The sequence below is a fragment of the Bombus affinis genome, chromosome 8, assembly GCF_024516045.1.
Source record: "Bombus affinis isolate iyBomAffi1 chromosome 8, iyBomAffi1.2, whole genome shotgun sequence".
Lineage (NCBI taxonomy): Eukaryota > Metazoa > Arthropoda > Insecta > Hymenoptera > Apidae > Bombus > Bombus affinis.
This window is the reverse complement of record NC_066351.1, coordinates 2,308,533-2,335,006: the sequence shown is the minus strand read 5'-3', so window position 1 is coordinate 2,335,006 and position 26,474 is coordinate 2,308,533. Positions and strand designations below refer to the sequence as shown.

Sequence of the window (26,474 nt, the reverse complement as noted above, 5' to 3'; positions counted from 1 at the left end):
AACCTTTTCGAAGATTACTCATCTTTTAATGTCTATTGATAAATGGAAAATGAGAAAAGATTAATAGATCAATATTAAGAAGATATATGTATTACGATGATAAATCATATTTAAATTTGCTGAATGTTTAAAAGCAAAAATAAAATTATCTCTTGCTACTTGTTGAGAATTGTGGATCTTGATGGCCGAAATATTGTTATGGAAACATAAATTTTCACTGTGCATTAATATTTACGTAGACACATATTTATTTTATAAACGATTTCTAGAATATTCATCGATACACACCTGCACGCGTCTCAGCACTTTCTTCCATACCCGATCTTTTGTAGACTGTTAACCGACTGAACTGTTTACATTCGTCTGTTTCTCAGTCGCCGCGCACACACATATCTCCACACACTGATATCCACATACAAACATCTCCACTACACATTCGACCTAGTTCAGCACAAAATTATACATATCTCAATACTACTATCATTAAACAAAATTGTTGGCTATTAACAATTGAAAGAAATAATGATTCATAAGAAGCAGTATACTTTTCATTATGCAAGAATTAGATAATACAATATTACTAATCAAATTATAATTGTGGCTAAAATCTTAACACTGAATATCGAATTGCGAATTCTGAATTATTAATCTGAAACTTTTATTATATAAACGTTAGAATACATAAAACCATTAATGGTTTCTTGTTTAGAGCGTCAATTAAAATACACGAACAATACAATCAAACGATTTCATTGGAAAAGTAGCTGGCAATTGCAGCATTCCGGTCACGTGACGAATGAATTGCCTTGATATTCGCGTTCGTCTCGTAAACGACTTGATTTTAATTCAATTTTTCGAACAGGCCGATGACCGACATACACGATTTTAAATAATTTAAATATAAAGGATGTTTTATCATCTCCAAATATTTTTTTATTATTGACACAACTTTTTCAATATTTCTTGATTAATTAACAAACACCGTTCAGGCTTGCAATTGTTATTAGACGATATTTAATTATCAAAATTGATGGTTGAAAAGGTTGAATACGTTTGAAAACCGTTCATCAAATATTTGTACGTCAATATATTCACGTGAAACATATTGACGTAGCAATGAAATCTGCTCCAGCCCGAGAATATTAACAAATAGAGCTCCGTGTTTCCCTCTGAAACCGTAACTCCACGAACAAATACAACGAACTGTCCTGTTACATATTCATTAGCAAATTGACAAATACAATAGAGACACGCTAATCGCGTTTTATATTTCCCTTTGAAACCTTCCGAAACTATTACCAAAATTTCTTACCTCGAACACTTCTAGCCATTTTACACATAACGAGTCTAACATTTTACAAGAACATAGTTACATAATACCATTGGAGGAGATGGTCGAAGAAAAGGTTTTATTTATTTATTTATTTATTTATTTATTTATTTATTGAAATTCACAATTTGTCCAATTTGGACATTTGGTAGAATTTTTTAACAGTTATATTAACATATTGGTGGCTATCCCCAGCGGGGTACCATCCTCGCGTTTGCTAGGTTATATCCTTTATGAGGTCTGCTGGGTGCTTCCTTTTTAGTCTTCTGTCCATGTTTATGGTTTTGTACGTTTCCGCAGCTAGCCGGTTTGGGTGTGTTGCTATTCTTGATTTGTATTTTTCTGAGTATCTGCTAATTTCTTCCTTGACCGTTGGGATTCCCAGGTCCCTCCGTATGTCATCATTTCTAACGTACCATGGTGCGTTTACTATTGTTCTAAGGATTTTAGCTTGTATTACCTCTATTTTGTTTATATGGCTCATTGCTGCCGTGGTGGTAGCATACGGAATACCCCATAGTGGTATTCCGTACGTCCAGATTGGTTTTATGATCGTTTTATATATTTTTAATTTATTTTCTATGCTTAATTTGGATTTTCGGCTTGTTAGCCAATGCATTTGTTTCCTTGTTTTCTGTATTTTTTCTACTATTGATTTGATATGTAGTTTCCATGTGAGTTGTGTATCTAAGTGGAGTCCTAGGTATTTGACATGCTTTGTTTGTGTTATATGCGTGCCGTTCAGTAGGATGTTTGGTGGTATCTTTTTTCGCAGCGTGAATGTAATATGGTTGCATTTATTGGCGTTTGCTTTTATTTGTTTTTCTTGTAGCCACTTTTCTATTTTTGTGATGTGTTCTTGTAGTAATTTGACTGCCGTTTCTGGGTTAGTATGCCTGACTAGTATAGCTGTGTCGTCCGCGAATGTCAGTACTGTGCTATTGGTAGTTGTTGGCATGTTCGCCGTGTATAATGTGTATAGTATTGGGCCTAGGACGCTTCCTTGTGGTACCTCTGCCTTGATGTCTTTAACTTCAGAATGTGTGTCCTTGATTTTTATTACGAAGGTTCTGCTGCTTAGGTAGGAAAGGTAAACCAGATTGTAGGAGTGTTTCAAGTTCAAACAAGATCCGCCTATGAAAGCTCAAACGAACTTGGTTATTTTAAGCATTTTTAGCGTGGTCCTTCTCCCTATGTGAACCTCCTAGTAGCCGTTGCTAACGATCATAACGCGGTGACGAAAATCGGCCAAAGACCAATTGGCACGTACCTCAACCGTGTTTGCCACGCCGAAATCACATGTTTCACTCAGGACGCCACGGGAGTATTTTTATTATTCAAAGCATATAATGGCAAAATGATAATAAATTGATGATGTAAGACAACATTCTTCCCCAATGGACCGTTTGTCTTATTGGTGGTCTCAGGTGACCACCGTGGCGCCTTTGTAACAGTTGATGACGATTATTATAACAAGGCATCGTTTATTTCAACAAATTCGCATTTGTTATTTCGTCGTAAGCAAAATGTCCAGAATATATTGTTTAAACGTGTAGAAGACATTAGTAAACAGTATTTGCTCATTCTATATGTCGAGTTGTCACTAGGTTTAGGAGCGTGTAACGAATCTTCATTTGGACTAGTCATCGTTGTTGTACAATAGAGATTATATTTACTGGTATAAATATGGTTTTTACAGAATTTGATAAATAACCGCGGTGATTAGACACTCGAGAGTTAATGACGATGATCTTAGGTTCAATAACGAATCCACGGTCAACGGGGTAACTCTTTGTTAAATGTAAAATATATTTTGAAGCACAAAATAACGTTCGCTGGGACGCTCGGTATATACTGCTCGTAAAAACCATGTTAAAACTCTCCAAGGAGATTGCACGAATAAAATACTGATAAAAACTTTCCTCTCCTTACGATCGCGTTCGTTTTGTTGTATACTGGTCGGGGATAACAACAAAATTCCATCCGCCGTTGCTAGGCAGTCCCGCATAGCGGCGACATTGTTCCTACCCGGAGTTTGATTATGAATACAATGTGTGTCCCATAATATTGACACTTCTGAGGCGAAACCACACGTGGCTTGATTTGTCCTCGAACCCGCGTGCCGCTACAACTATATTTTTTTAAGGAGAACTGTACAACTACTTCATACCTCTGTTAAGTAAAAACGTCCCTCCCGTGACCGTTGCTATGTTCAGCGACCCGTTATGTCACTTCGAGCCCAAACCCACTGTCACAAATCTCGGGCACCCATACTCGGATTAAATCATAAACAACTATTTCTCAGTTTTATTATTTAAGTACAGCTATAATAAAAAGTCGGGACTAAAGTATTGGGGATCTTCCCAAAAATTCTAAAAGAAAGGCTCCGATGTCCTTTCATCTCCGACATGTATATGATAGTAATTTATGTTCACACTTCTAACTTCAATTATATGATTATAAAGCAGCATTTATAATTATTTTCTAAAGTGTATCTATAATAATATTCGTAGATTACCCCTCAAAAATATGGACGCAAACTTAGTGCACCGTTAGATGCAAAATTTGTTCTCATTTTTTTTTTTATTGATGTTCTAATAAAAATGTTTAATTGTTCAATGGAGCACTTTTTATTTAGAAGTATCTTCTATTTATCGGTTATATTCAAAATGCCCTAATTGTCAATTTTCATATAATTTTTACAATTGGAAGAAGTTCAAGCGCTCCGGTTACCAATGACCACCGTGTTGTCACAGGAGAAACTGTGGCCGGTCATATATGATCAATGTGGCAGTCAAAGTTTTAAGGTCTTCGATAAAGGATTGTCTCAACCGAGGGAACATCTTACCAGGCTAACTTCGAGACGCGTGACTTTTGATTTGGATCCTCTGTGTCTTGTATACCTCTCGACGAACGATCAATCTTCTGGAAAATTGAGATTATCGCGGGTCGACCTGCTTCTTTGTAGACTTTGAACCCTTCTTCTTTTGCTGTAAGAGGTCGTGGAAGAACGCAGTGAGCTTTGATTACTGTAGGAGAAACATTGAAAAAAAGATGGGAAAAAATCTGCAGTCTGAAGTTTCTTCAGTGCAGCAGGTACAAAAAAATGCAAAATTAGTTTTCATCTTAAAAATTAAACTTTATCCAATATTACACTTCTCTATAGTTCTTTATTGTATACGTGAGGGTAAAAAATTTACATTAATTGTTTTCATTAATTTTTTTTTCATAATTTCTATTATGATAATGAAACTGTAACGAAGAAAGAGAAAATTTTCTGGAAACTTATTTTTGGCAGTAAAACTCTTCTTCCATCTTATCAGATATTAATATGATTGTTTTCTATCAATAACTAGTCAAAATACAAAATGTTCATTTATAATTGCATTCTCGTTACATGATTGAATTTGAAATAAATCTAAAGAAACGTAGGCGATATTAATACCATAAATTATAGTAGAATCTTTCTTATCGAGAAAGGGGGACAATTTCTGAAATGAATACTACATTTCGATGAGATATATCTTACATCTTCATCGTTCAATTCCGGGATATAAGCGTAGATCGAACGAGGGAACTTTTATTTGCTCAATCATATTACGTAGCCCTGGATGCCAGAGGAAGCTCCACGAGTCGTATAAGGTCAATTCTTTGTAATCGTTTTCCACGCAATGACAGCTTGATCTTTCAACTCTCGAAAAAACTCACGGACCCTATCATTTTATCCGATAGATACAGAATTCCCTCGATGATACAATTGACCAGAAATCGTGGACGGGAAGCTTATCATTTTCTCATTTATAAAAAGACAAAGTCCCTCGTCGATGTCAAAGGATAACAGATAACGAAATAACTAATTGCTTCAAGATCAAGGTTTTATTTAAACGACTTTAGTCCCAATTACAATATTGATCTCTGAAATAGTAGTTACTCGCAGCGGGATATTACATAAATCTCTGCTTCGAATTAACTAAAGGAACACGTTTGAAGATATTTGCTAGAGAAGTGAAATCATTTTTCGTGGGTAAAATAATTTCTCTTCAAGCTGAAAATCACTTCGCTATTTTTCGCACGTTCCCGCATCAACTTCTCCATCGACTCGCGAATACCACCTTTCCTGTCCAGAGAGTATTTTTCGAACTCGAGGAATCCTCGAACGTGTCCAAAAAGCATCAAGGATTAATGTTTAAGGGAAAAGCGGACAATCTTGTTTCATCAAAAATTTAAACTCGATGATTTTAAATATTTCCATTAGGAAAACTGCTTGGAAAATCCGAAGCTTCGAACGTGGATTAAAGCGAAGTGGGTTTACTTCGAGTTGAGGATATTAACCTACATATGGCAATCATATTTCCAAAGATATTTAGATTTATCTCGCGATTTCTTAGTTCTGTTCACGCAGCATACTATCCTTTTAAAAGGATAAAAAACGCGAACAAATTTTGGAGAATTAAGGTAATAATCAAACATTTAATTAATATATTTCATTTGGAACGTATATTCGAAAAATGTCATGAAAAAAACTCGTTTTAGTTTCAACCCAGGAAAAAGTCTTTGATATTTCCGGAAATGTTCAAATGTCCAATTTTTTAAAAAATACGGTACAATCAAATATGAAAAAAACGTAGCGAGGTTAATATATTTAATTACAAACTTGATGATTTTGTTTTGAAAAATTTCATCAAAAAATGCGAACGTTAATTAACTAACTCTCTGTTTAAATTAACATAAGCTCCGTGAAATGAAGCTTATACAAACATCTCACTGGAATCAAGATTCCATCCAGGGAGTTAACATAACTTCCAACGCGCCCATACGCGATTTGAACATTCCACCGCAAGTTAATCGACGTTCTACACGAAATTCATCAGCTTTGTCGCGCGTACATACCAGAGCAAACGTTCAATTCTGGACCAATAGCCATTACGTCATGGGATAATCAAAATCTCAGCACGTACAGCACGTATTATATTCCCGATCGTAAGTTTGTCAAGGATTCTACCTTGAATTAATCAAACTTTATGTGAAACTGCTTTGCAGGGTGAAGTTTGTCGAAGACTGTAAAAGATCCGTATGATATGAAATTTCTCGATCGACCGTTTGATAATAATTTTGCTTCTTTGGCCAATCCTCCTAATTATCAACGACGCGAGCTCTAAACGAGCCAAGAAGTTCTTAGTGCTTAGGTCAAAGAGAATCACGAAGAATGCCAAGTTTAAACTGGAATATTCTTAAGTAACTTTGGGAAAATCTTCGTTGTTAATTAACACAATAATACAGCTATACTGATACTACTACATGATAATACTAATTTATAATTAACTTTATTTCCAAAAACGCTTACTGTTCTTTGATTCACTAAAATTGCTTTCACAGAAGATAACAGATTGCATTCGAAATGTTGCAAATATTTTTCTAACACTTTTCAAATACATGACATGGATAGTATTGGGTAGTATGAAATGTTCGTAATGTTTTTGACATTCGATACCTATATTCTGCTATGTAGATTGATTGTTTGGTTAAATTGAAACAGGATTTATTTTATCTGTCAAATGACAAAATGCGGCATCGAAGCAAACACTACTCTTATCGTTAGTTGAATGTTAAATATAAAAGTTAAAATTAAAGAGGAAAATTCAGAATTGATTCAAAGAATAAATGTTATCTTTCAATAAACGTATTATTAGTAAAGAAAAAGTATTGTTTACAGTGATTAAAATAATATTACGATAGTATTGTTAGAAGACGATAAAATTAAAACAAAATTCTCATGGTGTTAAGTTATATCTACAACAACGAGAAATATTTATATCGAAACACATTCTCTTTAAATTCTTTTTAACAGACAAACTTTTTTAACGACTCGATAATTCTTTCACTCTAAAAATACCAGAGCTTTTATTTCCTAATATTCCTTTTAAATACATACGTTAAAAAAGATTTCTGTTGAATTATTTTAAACTTATTTTAAACAAAGCACAGAGAAACATTTAGGTATATCTCTTTAAGATCCAAAAACACACGAATATTTGCTTTGAAACGAATGATCTTTGTTGATTCATTTTAGAAACCATTGGTTGAAACTTAACTGGTCTTTCTAGCGTTAACGAACCACGTTTCCTTCAATCACCTATCATCCTCACACCCTACCGATCACCTGTCACGTCGAGTCAACTTGATAAGTGCGTATCGTGGTCAAATCGAAAGCTACAAGTCAAACACTTCTCTCGTGTAGAACACGAACGTGTTCCCATACAGCACGTTGTAATTCGCGCGTCACTTATCGGTTCTGTACCCTGTACTACTTCCCTCACACGTGGAAATCACGGTCGGGCACACGTTTTATGCAGCCGCGACTCCACACAGGAAAGGATAACATTGCAACGCGAAACCACGGACGCTTCCGGCGATCGGCTGCCACATAACGGCGTCATTGATCAACAGAACGTTTCATTTGGCTCGATAGAGGGACGCGAAATTCCTGTTGGAAGTCACACTCGTTCGCGTTTATTATGCACCGTCCCGTGAATCGATTCATTCAGGTGCAAATCGAACCGAATTGCGGTCGAGTGTCGGCCGGAAAGCGTTCGCGCATACTGTTCACGTGATTACCTATTAATCGGCCGATGAAAAAGTTTGTCACCTCTTCCTGACGCTCTATTCCAATGGTTTTGAAGTACCGTGTAGAGAATTGTGTAGATTTTTAGTCTCTGTATAGGTTGGTCGGTTTGTTCGAATAACGAGATAACTCGCTGTTGAAATCCGTCAAGTGTATTTTAAAATAATTAATAAATAAATACAGATAATTTTTTTTTGTTTATTATTACCAGATTTTGTATATTACATATTTGTATTTTCTATAATAAACGATGAATTCTGGTTGTGGGGTGGTTCAGGCAAAAGTACCGATACGCGACGGTAGGACATAGCCATGCAATATTACATTATTTTTTTTTTTAAGATTACATTTGTAACTTAAATTTAAGCCGCTGTAGCGCGGTGCTTATGTACGATATTTCCATTTCTGTCCTGAAAGCCTGGTCGCAAAAACAGGACAGTTCGTTAATAAATACAGATAATGTCGTTAAGACGCTCGTACTAACAAATTCGCTAAGACAATGTATAATCGCTATAGCTGATAACTGAAATCCTTACGATCACGTTCGTTTATTTATACTGGTCGGGGGAGAGCCGGAAAATTCAAATTCGTTTTCGTTTGATAGTTGCACGTAGCGGCGACATTGTTTTGCCCGGAGTTTATTTATTAATACATTGTGTGTATTCTAACGATATTGATACTCCGGGGCAAAACAACAACATGATTTGAATTGTTCTGTAACTCGTGTACCGCTACAATCGGAACTGAAGGGTTGCAAAATTTTGACACGTTGGGTGTCACACGAATTTTGTGTGTTTATCCATAATGTTGAAGGACAATCAGTTGTTTCAAAATAGTACACTTTTATATGATGGATACTCTTAAAAGCCAAACTAAACTAACTGCATCTTTTTTTTTCTATTCGAATATAAAATTTGTATTGAACTTTTCAAAAAACAAATAACTAAATTATATTTACGTTTGTTTATTGTCAGAACATTATGTAAAAAGATCACAAATTTTAATGTATATATCTTTAAAAATGGTATTTGTAATATTGTAAATTGTAAAAAACATTTATAACACCATCATCTTCCTCCACTTCTTAGTCCAGAGAATTAATCTGCATAGTTTCTGCATATAAAATTATTTAATCTTTTTATAGTAACATTCAATACTTCATATTATTACTACGATATTAGAAATGCAGCAACTTAATGGATCTTAGAGTAAGGACAAGTAATGATGTTTTGGTTTAACAAGTAATATTCAATACAACGAACTGATTACAATATTGTCGTACGTCTTATTATCATACTCGGCTCTCAACTTCCCGATTCACACTCTCCGGCTCCTCCACTCACACTCTCCGGCTCCTCCACTCACACTCTCCGGCTTTTGCATTCGCTCTCCCTGACTTCTCAACTAACACTGTCCGATTTCCCAACTAACTAATACACCCTGGGCTAGCATCCCTTTGTCTTTTCTTAGCCCCACCACGCATGTGTTCCGCGAAGGCCCGTGGTCACGTAGGCCTTTTCTACGAAACTATTCACTTGAAAGGACTGACGACACATTGGTGGACCCGACGACGCCTCGGTTCTCGCGACATTGTTTCTGGTTCGACCGATATCTTAAGCCTTTTGTCCACGATACTACAGAAATGTTACAAGCTTTACAAATGTGACTGTCCTTTTAATTCAAATGCTTTAATTAATTCCAATATTGCTGACCACTTTGACAAATCTACTTCCGGTCACCGGTAGTTTTACAGTAATTACCGTGTTACACGAGAAAGGATGCTGTAAAATTTTCCACTAAAAATGGTAAAAAGGTGAATCTTGCGACTGAAAAGAAAAATTGCATTCTATCGTTTAATGTCGGAAAAAAGAAGGAAATTTCGTACGAAGAAGACAGGGAAATCTGAAAGTCTGATGACACGGTGGGAAAGGTGAGGAGAAGTTGCTAAATTGCGAATCATTGTAGCGAGGTTTTGCATTACTTTTCCAAAGTACCTCACCTTAAAAAGAAGGATTATGTTGCCGCAACCGGGCGTTGAGGAAATGCATGTAAAAATAAGACGAAGCTCCTGAAAACCTTAAACCACAACGACACTGTAGAAAAGAGGAAGCAAAAGTCTCTACGTTTTCAAACTACGGGCCACGAGCTTTGCCAATTTGCATTCTTCACGGCTGTCAAGATCTTTCTCGTTTTGTTCTCTATTTCCTTCGCGTTTCTTATTTCTAAACGAGCGAAATTTAATACAACGATCAGAATCTGAGGAAAATACGTTTACAACAGCAGATGATAAAAATGAAATTCAATTTTCGAATGTTGAAACACAAATTTGTGTAATTGATATCTTTTTCTTGTCAGAGGAAACAATATACTCTCCGCAGTATGAACGTTACAACGCGTCAAAGCCACATTCTGAACATTCCGTACGCATTTACATGATGCTACGAAATTGTATCGGATAAAAACATCATATAAAAACGTAACTCTTCTAATGTACCAGTAGATACAATATAAAATTTCTCATATTTAAGCAAATTCATATTCTCAGTTGAGAATTAGCAAAGTGGAACCGAAGCAATAATTTGTTTAATCTACTAAATATTGTAAGAAGTATTGTACTATACATTGACTATCTTACGTATCTTCAAATATTGTGTTGTGTATTCTGTGGATTTTTACATTTTTAAATCCTCCATAAATGAAAACCACTCGTTAGAGTCAAAGATATAAGTTTCTTCTATAAGTTGCGTATGAGTAAAAATTTTCTAGGAACCAAACAAAGATATAACTATTAAGACATTTTAATATCTTCAATTTCTACGTAATATGTTTTCAGATTAATTTTTATACGAGTATATCCAACACATGGTTTCATAATCCAATATTGTATACACCAAATACACCGCCTCTGTTACTGGGTGGTTTTATTTATGACAAATATGCAAAAACTTGCATAATTTTCAAGGAGTTGTCAGCTATGAACGTGCATGTATCATCTTTAAGGAAATGCAACGAAAACTTGGACTAAATAAATTGTAATTAAGCGGCCTTTTAAGCAGCGAAGTTGAACCGACTCGCCCGCGGCAAGTGGATCTTTTTTCTTCTTCCCAGTGTTACGTAATACGAAATATGCGAAAAAGTTATGAAAATAGGCGAGGATTGTCGACCAAAGTCTCTCGCCCTCGGAAGGTTGTCAGCGGTATAACGAGAAAGAAAGATTCTTCGCTTTCAACCGAAGGATTCCTTAATGTGCACATTACTAAGTAATTAATTACTTAGCTTGGCCGCTAATTAAGAACTTTTGTTCTTTACCTACACTTCTCTGTCTCCAGCTCTTTGATGAAGTCGATGCGTCAGAAGCATCTCTGTGTATTCACTGCTCTTTTTTTCTCTTCCCTGTTAATTATGGAATTATTAAGTTCCTCGAGAAGCTTATCAAAGTCGACATTCTGCAAACTATGCGTCTTTTCGTAACTTTTAAGAAGGAAGCGTAAGAAAGACTGAACTGTAAATAATGTGGATTAATACCAACCAGTTATTAACTTTGAGATAAACATTTTTGTTCGGTCTTTTGAAACTGGAGTGAAACTGAATTTTCGTTTTGCCAAACTTGTCTCGTAAGTGGCAACTCTTAGAGTAGAATCTTAAAATCTGACTTATGTTCTTCGTTCTTTCCTCTGTCTTATTATAGTATTACCACGTTTCTTGAGAAATTTACCATAGTCGATATCCTGTAAATTTGCATCTTTTGGAAACTATTAGGAAAACAGCATTAAAAGGTGTGAACTGCGTATAATATCGAATTAAATACCAATCACCCATTTTCGTTAACTTTGAAACAAACACTTGTTGTTCAATTCTCCAAAGATTTGAAATTTCGAAAGCCTAATACTAAGTGGAAACTTAAAGAATAGAATCTTAAAATCTGACTACCAAAGTCCAAACTTTTTACACTCGACGTCAGTAACTCCGTTAAGTCCGTAGAAACTGCGTTGAAGCTCCAACTTGGAGCAAGTTTACCACGGAAGGAAAGAAGGGAAAATCGAGACTTAAAAAACAAAATAAAGAAAGAAGAGCGAGAGGAAAGGTCCCCGAAGAAACGTGCAGCCCACGTGGAGCTACTCGAAACTCAATTTTCCTTATGCGCTTTGTAGCTTTCTTTCGTGAATAAGGTAACCCTTGGTAGAGAGTATCACGTACAGTACGAATTCTTTGTACTCGTATGAACGAGTAGAATGGGTATCAAGAGCTAAACGTAGAATCGGTAGTATACTTCTAGAAAGAGTATTTCAGGTAATTCCTCCGTCCCAACGATTTACCATGAAATTAACAGTTTAAACTCTGTCGGCTGCTACCATGTTCATGAATGTTCGTGAAGCGAATAAAAAAAGTTATTTGTTAATACAAAATATAAATGAAAGTTCTTGAAACCTGTGAAGTTAACAATCTAATCATCTATCTGTCGTGAAATCTTTTTACAAACATTTTTAGAGCAATAATCTACCCACAATCACAAGTCCTGTTGCAAGTAAATATAAGTCTAATTTTTTCAAGTTTCAGAGAGTCGCATAATATTTTTTTCTGTATTATATTATTATTATGTTTATTATATTATTTCCTCTTCATAGATTCTACAATTTTATAAAAGCTAACAAAATTGAAATATTTATGACATTACGATAAAGTATAGGTATATATTACATAGTTGTCAATAAATTAAGCAGAAAACATTGAGCATTTAAATATCAATTAAGTATCCAATGCCTTATCCATCTAAACATAACGTAAGATAACTCAAAAATGGTAAAATAATGTAGTACGATAGGAATGTAAATAATCCTCAAAAATAGTGAATATTGTCGATTACAATAAACTTTAAAGTTTAGAGTCATAAAGCGACGAAAAAAAAAAAAAAAAAAAACAAAAATGAACCTCCTGATTCCCATAATAATAAACGTTATTTCAAAAATAGAAGTTAAAATAGTGATGAATTCCTATACCAGGAAAAGACACAAATAAAAGTGCGAGAAGGAAATATAGTTACTCGGAATGCTCTTCCACGTTTGTTGCAAGACACCGCGCCGTGACAGCTTTTTCTCCGTGCCTCTACCGACATTCCTTTGGCTCGACCCAGTGGAAGGCCTCGTCATCCCTCTTTATTCTACTGTTCCCTTGTTTCCAATCGCCACCTCAGCAACGGCCATCCCCCTCGGGCCATCCCGCGGGAAGACAGCGGTACCTAATTCCCACTGGGAGAATCATCGGAAACAAAGAAGCTGCCGATGATGTGTCTGGCGGACCATTCGGCCGGATAATCTGGCTACCATTCCAGAAATGGGATCGATGAAGAAGAAGGAACGAGAATTCGGTGGCGGATTTCGTTTTCAACCGGGGAATTGGAAATATTGAAGTTCTGACTTTCTCATTCGCTTTTTTTGCGATTTTCGTAATTCCATCCCAATTTGTAGATTATGTTTATAGAATTTGTATTAGATGTGCACGAAGTAGGGTCAGTCGTAAGGTCAACGCATTTACGAGAGTCAACGAGTGACTCTACCTATCGGCCCATATGTTTATGCTTTGTCAAACACAACTTCGGAAAGATACGTGATACACCACGTGGAAACTCCCATGTGAATGCAAGGACGTAAGATAACGGACAAGGAATGATGGAGGATGTTTGTTAGGTAGCAACGAGGCCACTTCCCTTCGTAGGAAGATCATTCCTTCCCGTAACGCGAACGAGCAGTATTGTATCGAGTCGAAGGTCAGCTGAACATCGTAGAAATAGCGATAGTAAAGCGTAATTCAAATTGTATAATTGAGAAATATGAACCATTGCAAAACATATGTTTGTTACCGAGTATTAACTGACTGAAAGATAGAACATTAAATGAAGTTACTTTGACTGTTATTCGTTATTTGAAGCTTCGAATGATAATTGCTAGCTTGATACCGCAAACTATATACATATTGTAAGATCTTTACTACGATTAGTTTATTTACAATAAATGGTTTAAACAGATGTCGATTAAACAGGAAACGATGGTTGTTTAACGTGAGCTAACCACAATAACGTATTATAATTAAGACAACTAGATAATTAATTTGCAACTCTCTCTCGACAAGGGTAGTGTCACGTAGGAGACACAAGAAATCACGAAAATGATAGGTCGTCGGTGATCTAATCACGTCGCAGTTCGAACGTTTCATAAATAAAGTGAAGAAATTGAACTTTGTATATTGTAGTATCGTGGACAAAAGGCCTAAGATATCGGCCGAATCGTAAACAATGTCGCGAGAGCCGCGGCATCGTCGGGTACATCAATGTGTCGTCGGTCCTTTCAAGTGAACAGTTTCGTGGAAAAGGCCTGCGTGACCCTGGCCACGGGCGTTTTCGGGACACGTGCGCGATAGGGCGGGAAAAGACAAAGAGATGCTAAAGGCAGTGTTAGTTGAGACGCCGGCAAGAACGAATGCAAAAGGCGTACAGTATGAGTTGAGAAGCGAGAGCGTGCGAGTGCAGATGCGGAAGACGAGAGTTATGGAGTTGCGAGAGTGATTTGAGCGGAATAAGACTTTTGTGTTTTAGTTCAAGTTGAACATTTATCGTTCTCTGTCCAATTAATCTCTGTTATTTTCATTTATCTTAATAAATAGTATTAGGAGAATTTTACAAATCTAAATTATCCTAATCCTATCCTTTTTCCGATATTACAATATGGTAATAGAATTTATTATACAAATCCAACAGAGTGACGGTTCAAAGTGTTACAACAGACTGGTCTTGTTTGGGAGGGTTTTTATAGTGAGGTTTTAGTCCCTCTAGAGGGATTGTCGTTTGGTGTATCTCAGAGGCGCCTATTCCGTTACTATTTGGTTATTGTTTCGATGGCTGTGGCATGCAGGATGTCTACTCTATCCTATTACTGTTTCTGAGCGTGTGGTCTTCTTGAGCATGTGACACTAGCAACACTACCTCGACAACGCAATTCGTACTCTCCGACTTCTCAACTCACAATGCTGTTACTTCGTTTATGTCCCTTTTATCTTAGCCCCACCACGCACATGTTTCACAACCGCTTGTTTATAATTCGCACGACACCGCCCAGGCCCCTCCTTCACGATACTACAATATTATCTATACTTCATGATACAATAGGTGAAACGTTACAACTTAATAGAATAGCCAAGAGTTTGAATATAAACAGCTGTTGCGTTTCATTGAGCGATGTATGCTTGGTCAGACATACAAACATACAAATACGTAGCTATATATGAATATTACATTTTGTAACAAGAAGGATCGTCTACAGAACAAGAATTCGTAAAACGATATATATCTAGTTGAGTACTATTGTTTCTAACGTTTCATTAAGAGAGTAACAGTAAATCTTGTGATTGAATTGATGAGGAATAGACAGTAGTAATGGACAGTACTTGGTCAGACACCTGCAAGATGCGTATTAATGGCCTTGTTGACGCCAGCATGCGCCCTGGTCCCAAGTAGTATATACCGTATTTAGTCAGACGCGGGATGTCAGAATAGTTGCTCGGTCGATTAATCAGGCCTACGGTAACAATTAGGTATTGTATTATTAGTTAGAGTTTCATCCTAAGATATACACGCACAATAGTTCTACATATATATCATGTCCATAATAATAAATAACGGAAGACTAGAGCTCTATATAAATTTCTAAGAAATTCATCTTCACTGCGACCGACTAACAGGTACCACAAGAAAGAAAACATATTATCTTCCTACTCTTCACGTACACAGGTCAAACGTGTTAAAAATTTATTAACTAAGTTCAACTCGCAGCATAGTCATTGTCGAGAGAACCGGCAGAAAGATAGATCGGTCCTTAGTGGCTTGCCGATGGATGAGTTCGACGCTTTTATAAATAATGTTACACAACATCTGTAGATGCTCCAAGTATCTTATAGATTCTTAGGAAGTTCGTCGAATGTCAGCCGATCTGTTGAAAAACTTTGAAACCGCGTCGATAAATATCGAATCGAGGAAAAAATAGTTCTTTTGAGACAAACGAAGTAACAGGAAATTCTCCGGAGAATTTTCACAGTAGAATCGTATTTTCATTGGCACTCCGAAGCGTCAACCGATCGTCATTCCATAAGAACACGTTCATGATTACGGAGAAGCCTCCTCGGAGAAGAAAACTTTTTATTCCGCAAAACATAGCATAACCTCGCTGTACTTTAGTTACCATCTTATCAAAAATTGATCTTTTATCACGAGATAAGATATTAATCCTTCGATAGATCCTTGTAAAAGTGTTGAGGTTGACTGATAAAAGAACGAGTGGATGAATTTGTAATAGAAAAATGTGTTGAAATAAATATAGGTATAAGTACAGGTATAGTGTATGCTGATTCAAATATTCAGTCTTTAAGTGTTACAATACAATAGGAAAGTAATAGAGAACACGTTCATATATTTATATCGAAGGACATTAGCAAAAAGTTAACCATGGTGTGTAACTCTAGCTGAAGGTTACAAGAAACTGCAATAGAAATCTACCTATAGCTCTTTTGTTTCTAGACCTTGTAACCCAAAACAGAATTTATATTCAAGGGTACAATAATATGGGCCTCTCCTTATTTTGAATTTTTTCACTAAATCCTATTCTCTTCGTAACAGCGATCTCCAGGTCACGAATATACAAAAAGAGGTGTAGAGTTTTTCTTGAAGTAATTACTTCCAAAAGGAATTACAAGGAATTACAAGGAATTACAAGGAATTACAAGGAATTATAAGGAATTACATTCCAAAAAGGATCGCGGGAAGACGTAAAAAAAGTTTTCAAGAATTCTACGGTAGCCTAATCAAATATCAAAGTATGTATCACTTTTTCCATAAAAAAGGAAACTTTCTCTCACAATCATACACAACTCCAAAAACATCATACATCATAATATGAAACGAATTCATCTGCGCGTGTTCAGTCGATTTCCATCATCCACTGATCTCCAGTGTAACCGATTTTTTAATAACTCTCAGCCGGCCCATTTGCTCTCTGTGCGCTTAACGAAAGGATCTATCTTAAACGCTGAAAGAACGAAGGAAAAAGATGAAACGGAAAAGGTCGAGAAAAGAGCCCGGAACCCGCAACGTCGTTCTGCAAGATAGAGGCCCTCGAAGGTTTTATTGGCTCTGCTCGTCAAGCACCTGTCAGTCGCTCAAACATGGTCGTAATTACGAGCAGATCTCATCGAGGACTGCCCTTCTGAAACAGATCTTGTCCCCTTTCTCTTTTCCTTTTACCATTTTCTCATCCGTCTATTCGACTGAAAGACTCGAGACTTCAAACTACTCGCGTCGACCTCTATTTCCATCGTGTGTGTGAGACAAGTGCTTCTAAATTTTTCCAATATTTCATTACGTTTCACTTTGAAATTTACCGTTCATTACCCGCTTGCCTCTTGCACGCTTGCACCGTACGATAAAGTACGATATTATCGGATACACTTTCTTTCTTCTTTTTCCATCGACAAACCGACCGCTTTAAGTTTCAAGTGTCGTATATCTAATCGTATCGCTTATTACGTCCTGTTGCACCACAAGGACAATCACTTTTGTTCTCTTCTTTCAAGTGGTTTTCATGAATTTATTTAGAACGTGAAAAATGTGCAAAAGGGTTTATCTCGATCTTTGTCTCTTTCAAGAAATAATAAATCAATTATTTTCCGAAATTGCACTGTTTAATATATTACAATCAGCAACTATATCGAATATTTATATAGAGCAGAAAAATGTGCAAAAGCATTTCCTTTTCTATCGTCATTCCTTTGGAGAAATGATAAATCAATTATTTCTAGAAACTCCAGTGTAATAAATTACAATCAGAAAGTATATTAAAGGTTCGAATTCACCTCCCTTCGATTTAAAGACATACAACAAATACCCCTTGCCATAAATTTATGTATGAACGTTTCATTTACAATTTTCACGACGTTTCACGAATATTTAGCTGAATCGGTGGAAAATCACGTTTCGATCCTGTGCTACATTTTTCAAGCGAGGCGTGAGCCTATGAGCGCTAAAAGCCCACCCCATAAACGAGGCTATCTCTTCGCAGCACCATAAATTCGGCTATTATCGAAAATCCCTTTGGCGTGTTCACGCGGCTTCTGGTCGAGGCGCATATGCGTGGCACGAGGCGGAAGTATCGCGGACCGTATGCGTCCCCAAAAAGAAACGCTTTATACCGTTTGACGTTTATAACTGTAATCGCGTTAAACGGAAACGACAGCTTTGTGCGTTTCCAGGCACCGAAATAGATACATTGCGAACGATTCGCCTGCTTTTTCAACCATTACTTTCAACCAGACATGGTTATAACTTATCGAACGTCTATTATATTGAACTTATACAGATTTAAAAGTTATTAATATGTAGCGACACACGAGCCAGAGGACAATTCAAATCATGTTGTTGTTTTGCCTCGGAGTAGCAATATCTTTAGGATGCACATAATGTAATAATAAATAAACTCCGGGCAAAACAATGTCGCCGCTACGTGCAATCGCCAAATGTAGACGAATCCGAATTTTCCGGTTTTCCCCCGATCAATATAAATAAACGGACGCGATCGTAAGGAGTTCAGTATCTACCAAGTGTCTATCAGTTATCAACGAGTTATCAGCGATCTTATTTACGATTTATACACTGTCTTAGCAAATCTGTTAGTACGAGCGATTGTTGTCTGTATTAATTTATTTATCATTTTAAAATATATCTGATGGTTTTCAACAACGAGCAATCCCATCTTACATATCTCACGATCAACCATCCTCTACATAATCCTCCAGAAATATTACAAGAACTATAATTTCGAATATAACTTTCTCCAATCAATCGGTTATCTTTGTTAAAAATTAATAAAATATAATTCTTGTTGTGTTTACAAAAACATAATTTTGTATCTGTTTTTCATTATTTTAAGTATATAACAAAATTAGAATTTAGTATAAAAATCAGAAATTAAGAGATTACAAGCTCGTAAATTATCGTATTATAAGTACTATCAAATAATTCAGGTCTTTCCCATCTTTAAAGATCTTAGTTTGTAGTTTTCTACTAAACTCATTTTTTTTATAAACAATATCATATGTTTAATGTATAATCCCTACGATTAATGACAAAGAGTGAAATGATGGTTTAGGTGGTTTGTGTGGACCAACTTCTCTAATTATAAAAAATTACCACAGCGTACCACTTAATACCAGAAACTAAAAAGAATAAAGATACGATGGAAAGCAGAAAATTGCACAGTGAAAAGTCGCATAAACGACTTTAAAAGTTAATAAAACCTACATCCGGAAATAAATTTCAAAAAGCAGGAAAAGTATATCCACGGGTCATGAAATTAAATTTTATTATCTCAAAATACTGGAGTTGAAAGCTCTTGAATGTGCCAATGCACAATATACAAAATTACGTGTACAAAATTTACATATACTCTGTTAAAGATTGGTGAAAACAATTTGCAACACATTTTCAGCAAAACATTTCGCACTGTTGTTCGTTTCGTAAACAGATTAACAGAACACGTAGCGCGTGAACGCGAAAATTTCGATGAGATTCGCCTGGATGAATGACGATTCAACGTCGCTGTAATATCCGGTCGAACTTTGGTGAAACGCTTAATAATTTCGAGATAGAACATCGCGATGCGTCGCGTGATGTCATCCGTGTCGAAAAGTTTCGGCCCCGGTAATGCATACGAGAAACAAGAAACCGCGGAAACTTTTCGTTCGACGATTGCCCCGGAGAATAATTTTTATTCCGCGTCCACGGTCTGTTCGGTCTCCAGCCACATAAATTATCAGCAGTTACGTACGTATAATCTGTTTACCAGGCTGGCTTGCCTTATACCGTAACGACAAGCATTTTTAAAGCGTCTCCAGCCGGTTCTTTGTCTCCTGTCCTACGTTTCGAACAGTTACTACTAGTATCTCCGGTACAGTAACGGACAACGCGAATCTCCGATAGAAGTAGCCTCGATGGTCGCCAATTAAATCGAGGACGTTGCCGTTAATTACTTCTACAGTTCGTAAAATATTGTATTAAAAGTATCAGAGTAGTGAAAATTAAATAATGTTTGAATTTCCGACAAGGAATTTCTGGAAATTTGAATGATTTTTTGTCAAATATAAAAGATTATTTTTCTTCTTAAATTACGTTTTTTTCATACACATTTTGACTTCTCACAGATGCGAATTATATTACTTTAGAAATTGGTAGTTCTAAATTTAATATATTTAATTGCATTTTTTATAACAACTAATGAAAAATGTCTAACTGTAGATTAAAATTCAGTGTGAAAAATACGTAAGTATCAGTGGAAGTATTTACTATAGCAGATAGTTTGTTAACTAGTATTGAATTATCAATAGCTAATCACCCAATATATTGATTTAATTTCATCAGTCTATTTCGATGAGGAAAACACGTTCGCAAAGGCGTTCTAGAGGAGATGAATATCGGGTAAATTAATTTTCTTCTACGGAGAAAGTTAATGGCTTGATAAAGTGTTCCTCGAGGGGGGCTAATTACAACCGGGGTATAGGGGTGCAAAAACGGATACGAGGTATCCAATGAACAATGAACAACGCGCCCAGAGAAGCTATTTATTAAATAGGAAAATGAGCGCTAAGTTATTTCGTCGAGATATAGGCGATATGGACAGATTTATCGTCCGTAACTACGTAATATATTCGTAATCAGTGAACCGACTTTCTAATATGCGATTTTTCCTTTTTTCTTCGCTAGAATGTACCTTGAAGATGCCTATTAATTTAATTTTCCAACTGCATTTTCGCGTCCCTTGAAATGTTTTCACATGAAGGAAAAACGTTAAACAGTGTATCACGAGTCTCCATCTTTCTTGTAGGCGATGAGAGAGATGCGATTTAACCTCTTTTCGTGCCGAGATTTGACAAAGTATCGCAGGTCTTTGGTCCCGCGAGGACAGTAACTATCGTTAGAAGCAGACGCTTCTACTATCCCCTCAGTTAGCTGCAAAATTAATCGATGATAGTTCCGCGTAACGATACACGGTAATCGACTGCCATCAAATATTTAGTAAACCAAGCCTTTTGCGCCGTCGGGGTAAATTTCTAAACAGTAGACCGGTATCATGGGACTTCTGAGCTATCGCACGTTTATGGAAGAGTAAATCTCGGCAAATATTTGGTAAATAACCGCTCATTATTAATAGCGTAATATATTTAACAGATTGGCTCTGGCAGTAAAAGATTTAAGCATGAAATTTGAAGATTAACGAGGAACAAAATTATACAGACACAGAAGGGATACTTTGAAATATTTAAGGGGGTGTCCTGAATTAAAATGTTCTGAAACAGCATCTTTTTGTGATTTTTTTTTAAAGGGATAGAAAGAAATGAAGTTATTGAATTTTGAGGTATGGTTTTATATATATATAACGAATACAAAAAAGTTTTTTTTTAAGTAAAAAAGAAAATTATAACAGATTTCTAAGCCTATTTCATCGGCTGCAGTTTTCAATCGGCGTGAAACATCCACCTCGTAATTCTTGACCGAAACAAAAAACCAAAAAAAAGATTAAATTATTATATATTTTTCTTCTCGATGAACTAAAAAAGTTCGTCAAAGAGTTTATTTAAATAATTGTTATAGCACCTTAAAGTTTCTTTTTTCTTTTTATAAAACACATGTTTTCTTTAAACCCGCTAAAATTTTTAATTCCACGCTATTTTCTGCCTTTTTTTTTTAGAAAAGGAAAATGTGGACCGAAGACTTGCAAAAATTGCAAATTACTTGTAGTCCTTAAGACAAAAATTAATAAAGATCTAATAAAAACCATACTTTTCAAAATCAACATTAATTGAGTACAGCAATATATGAATCTAATAACTGCACAAACAAAATATATAGAACCTTTCATTTTGACACATTTTACTTGTTCTAATATTAAGACCAGGCTTTCAACGAAAAGACGTCTTTAGCAGCGAAGCAACTTTCTTACTTTCTAGCGAACCACCCATACTTAGACGCAGACAGAGCTTACGTTGATTCCAAGGCGTTCCCATTTCACGTGATTTTTGACGCTGATTCCCCCTGAGAGCTCTTACACAAGCCGATGACAAGGTTCACCAGTCTTAGCACCGGTTTCATCCCCTCACGAACGATTATCGATCACTATCGAGAGGCAACCGGGAGTATAGATTAGTTTGAAACTCGAATCAATTATACGCGCGACGAGGAGGAGGCGGCTCGGTCGGCCAGACGAGCTCGGTACACCAAATCTAATTAGTAATGCCGATTTAGCAAACCCTAATTGCGCGCCAACATATCACCCGCAATTTATGCGACACCCGTGTTATGAATCACTGGGGCCCAACCTCCGTGTTTTCCTGTCAGCCTCCAAACCACCACTTTCGTAACGTATGTGCGTTACCTGCGTGCAAGTCTCCGCCTTTCTCTCGCCGATTTCATATTAATTTCCATACTTATCGCGATGATCGTGACCGTGGCTGCGTCGTGTTGCGAAATCTCCTCTGATGGCGTTGGAAGCCGCGCTTCGACTAATACCCTGCATTTCAAACACGCTGATGGTGATACCGTTCGCGTGTGATTCGCTTGCGGCTCTCTGATAGTGATTAGAGGTCCCGGAAAATGATTAAAGTGCCCTGTGATTGAGGGATATCATTGAAGAGATTTTAGGCATTTGTGAATAACTTGTGGAGTGGATTCGGAAGATTTTACGATATCGATGATTTAATGAATCGGATAATGATAAGCTTACGCGTAATTTCGTTGCATAATAATTGATCTTGTAATAGCGTGATTGATCCGAACAGATTTATAAAAGCATTAGGTTGTTCAAAAAATGTCTTTCTTTTACAGACACGTCTTTTACAACGATGCATCTTTATACAAACACGAAACCTAATCTGTCGAACGTTGTGATCTTTATTTTGATAGAACAAAATGGATCATACGAAATTCGATAGAATAATATAAAACGGAAAATGGTGCGTATCCATTATTTCCTTATAAAACGAAAGAAACTTTTCAGACGACCTAATATATAGATATTTTTAAACGAACGCATGATAAAATTTGTCAATGAAGTTGTTATATTTTTGCCACATATTAGCCACATATATTTTTCGTATTACGTATATTATACGTATATCGTATTATTCGTATATGTATATTTTTCTAGGCGAGTAGAAGGAAATAAGAAAAGGGACAGAGACCGCTGTAAGAAAATGTGTTGTTATGAAAAGGAGACTATATATTTGCGAATATACTTTGGAATAAAATACAAGAATTTTAATGAAGTAATAAGATTAATCTAATTCATCGATAAACAAAGGTGCAAAACCTCCGTCCATGGCTCTAACATCGATGGCGTCCACAGTGCTGATGTTTCGTCGTATAAACAAATTAATCGTTAAAATCGAATGCATACGATTAGCGGTAGACTGGTTCATCGATAAGCTGTCATTACATCAGTCTACTAACGACACGTCACCCTACAAACGTTTTAATAGTGGCGTTGATACCCCGACCGCTTTGTTCGTGGCTACGTATAAAACTCATTAACGATATATTGAAATCGAAAGCGATGTTAATGCGCTCGAATTTGTGGTCGATAATGTGAGGTATCCCAGTTTGTCTCGTTATTGTTCCACGCAGAAAAATTTAACAAGACGTCATAATAGATTCCTATGTTACAATTTTAATCTTATTAAGAAAGTAAAGTGGATAATGATTATAACTTGCCATTTAATCTACAGAATGTTTAAATCGCATTTAAATTGCAACAGCTATTTAGAAGTTAATAATGGTCGCTCGTATCATTCTAATAATGATCATTATTACATGGCCCGCGTTATTATGATAATTACAACGTTCGGAGACCATTCGATCACCGACAATTAAATTATGAATAACCAAGTTACTTGCGCGTGAAACCGGGAATAACAATCGTTTGGTCTGGTATATCGTTAATTTATTTCGATTCATTTTGTCGGACGTAATAATCGAGCGAACGTCGAGTCGATCGATTTGCACAGACACCTATGATAGGGTATTAAACGGTCAGCCAACTTCTGACAAATTTAAATTGATGACTGTAACAGAGCCCATTTTTCGGTTTATTAACTTTCGTCGGTTGTTTAATTGAAAGAAATGATTAATCGATGGCGAAACTATCGACGTACGGGCCTGGTAAAAAGTTGAAAATTCGCCTGTAACCTGGCTATAATCGAATCCGTGTGTAGGTATGTATCGATTTGTCGCGTTATTGGTTCACCGAGGACAGACTCCCAATCAGAATAGAGGTTGGGGATTGAAAAAAAATTAAAATTAATCGTTGCCACAACCCCATTTCGGTTTATTAGTTTCCTTTCACTAGCCACTATCAATAGAAATGATTAATCGTTTGCCATTCGATGGCTAATTAATTGAAAGCTTTAATCTATCGATGTCGTATATCTCGTCGTTAAAAGCGACTCGTTAAAGGCATATCTACATTATCAGTACAGATTAAACGATTCATCGATTCAACATCTTCTCCTCAATCCTCCTCACCAACGATTGCAATCGAATCAACCGAAATTATAGACATAATTTCCACGTTGAAACGTAGAAATAATGAAAGTAACGATGAAAATGAACAATTCGATTAGATCAGAGGTAGCAATCAAAACTGCATCAGACCAGTTGATTAAATCGTGAGCTGACTGAAGTTTACGTTCGATAATTGCAAAATGATTTCTTCCTGGCCGCTGCTAAACTTCTGTATTCGACTTCGACGTCGACTTCGTAATTAGTTCCTTCAAGTATCGATAATTCAGTTTCAACTTTTAAAATGCCACGTTTATCGCGATAAATCCATACGAGATCGAATTTTTCGACCACTTGACAAATTATTAGAAGAAATCGATGATAATATCTTATCGTGAATACGATGGAAGAGCTTTCCACAGGGACAAATCGTTGAAAATCTCCTTCTACTTCTCCAGGGAGCTGCCATAATTTCAAATAATCGAAAAGTTCGCTGGGGGAGAGAAGTTCTGGCAACTCAATTCACTTTGACAATTCTTCGCTGAATATCGTGACCGTCTTCCTTCTCCGTGAAAGACGCTACTTGTTTATGCATTCACCAAGACGAAAACTCTATAACTGTGCGACGTCCGGTACCGTTAGAATCCACCTGTACGATTAATTCGTTAAAAGACAATGTTTATTCTACGAAAAGAAAACACGATCTATAATGTAGTCTCCAATTTCACGAACATCACTGAACTTTCCAAGCATCGTTGCAAAGTGACAGGAAGTAATTTTGTAGTTTGCAACATTGCTGCAGATCGCTCTAGAGAGTTTCCGGTGTTTCCCCTAGTTTTCGAACAGTTCCAACAACGTTGAAAAGGCCGTTTAATGGGCATTCGTACAATATCGCGCTGTTCCTCCATTGTTGTCGTTTTTTTGTATCGTTATTTTACGAAATGAACATTTGACAATTACATTGGACAATTACAATTTCACAAACGATCATTTGATCTTTGTATATCACAGGAAGAGACTGTTACGTCAATTTGGCATAGTTGCGTCCCGTACTATATTTAACATGTGTTTATCGCATTCAGCGTTAATCATCTTATATTAAACTTTGTGTCTGACCACATGTAGTCCTAAACTACTTAACCGCGTTCTATAGTAGACACGACGACATTATCTGCGACAGTTGTAACGTTTCTGTTATTATCTGTTATCACACAAAATACCAAACTAAATGCTTCATCCGGACTTTGAATTTCAAACAATTACAATTAACCTATTCATAAATAAAAATTCAATTTGAACGTTCGATTAATATCCAATCAACATTTAAGCAACTTTCACTTTTTAGAAATAATAGATTAATAGATTTATTTATAAGCGACTAGATCGATTTAGTCGATAGCAGAACATCCGAAAAGTGTTGTGTAAGTGTGATATCAGAGACGTTACTATGGTCAATTTAATCGCTTTGACGCGGAACCACTCGACAGTATATTTGAAATTTATGGCATTAGCTTAGCGACCATTTGATCAGACGTCATATACAGCTGAAAGCTTCTTCAGTGAATACATTTATTAAGTAAATTGAATGCGGTGTCATATTCCTTATCAATATTAGAAGCCTTGACCGCAGAAGGAATAAGATCCATTACGACATTTCACGTCCTACATACATTTCGATGTAGTATCTTAATAATTTCTGATAAACAATTAGGATTGTAGACCTCGTCTACAAATTACAATTTTAAACGAATAACTTTCACGAGGTTACGGTTTTAAATTTAAATCACGAAACACTTTCACGTTACGACACAGTTCACCAGGAAATAAAAGTTGGCAGCTTTATGAGAACATGCGCGTTACGCACCCTGCGATAAACCATAAGACGACCATTTCGTTGGGCTTTATTACTGTTTTCCATCTTTTTAAATTGTAAGGAT

At 36.1% G+C, this 26,474-nt stretch overlaps 2 protein-coding genes and 1 long non-coding RNA gene across 3 annotated transcripts in view; all 3 read left to right on the top strand.

Annotated features, from left to right (window-relative positions):
- LOC126919477 (uncharacterized) overlaps positions 1-14,620 on the top strand; it is a 34,506-nt gene extending 19,886 nt beyond the window's left edge. The window contains exon 2 of the long non-coding RNA XR_007711664.1: positions 14,485-14,620. This is a non-coding gene — a long non-coding RNA (uncharacterized LOC126919477). The remainder of the gene's footprint in view (positions 1-14,484) is intronic.
- Positions 1-14,620, top strand: part of LOC126919400 (uncharacterized) — a 34,401-nt gene extending 19,781 nt beyond the window's left edge. Inside the window, exon 2 of the mRNA XM_050728604.1 lies at positions 14,490-14,620. The gene's annotated coding sequence lies outside the window, so the exon portion shown is untranslated. The remainder of the gene's footprint in view (positions 1-14,489) is intronic.
- The window catches only part of LOC126919390 (nascent polypeptide-associated complex subunit alpha), a 115,626-nt gene that overhangs the window by 59,467 nt on the left and 29,685 nt on the right, over positions 1-26,474 (top strand). The window lies entirely within an intron of this gene.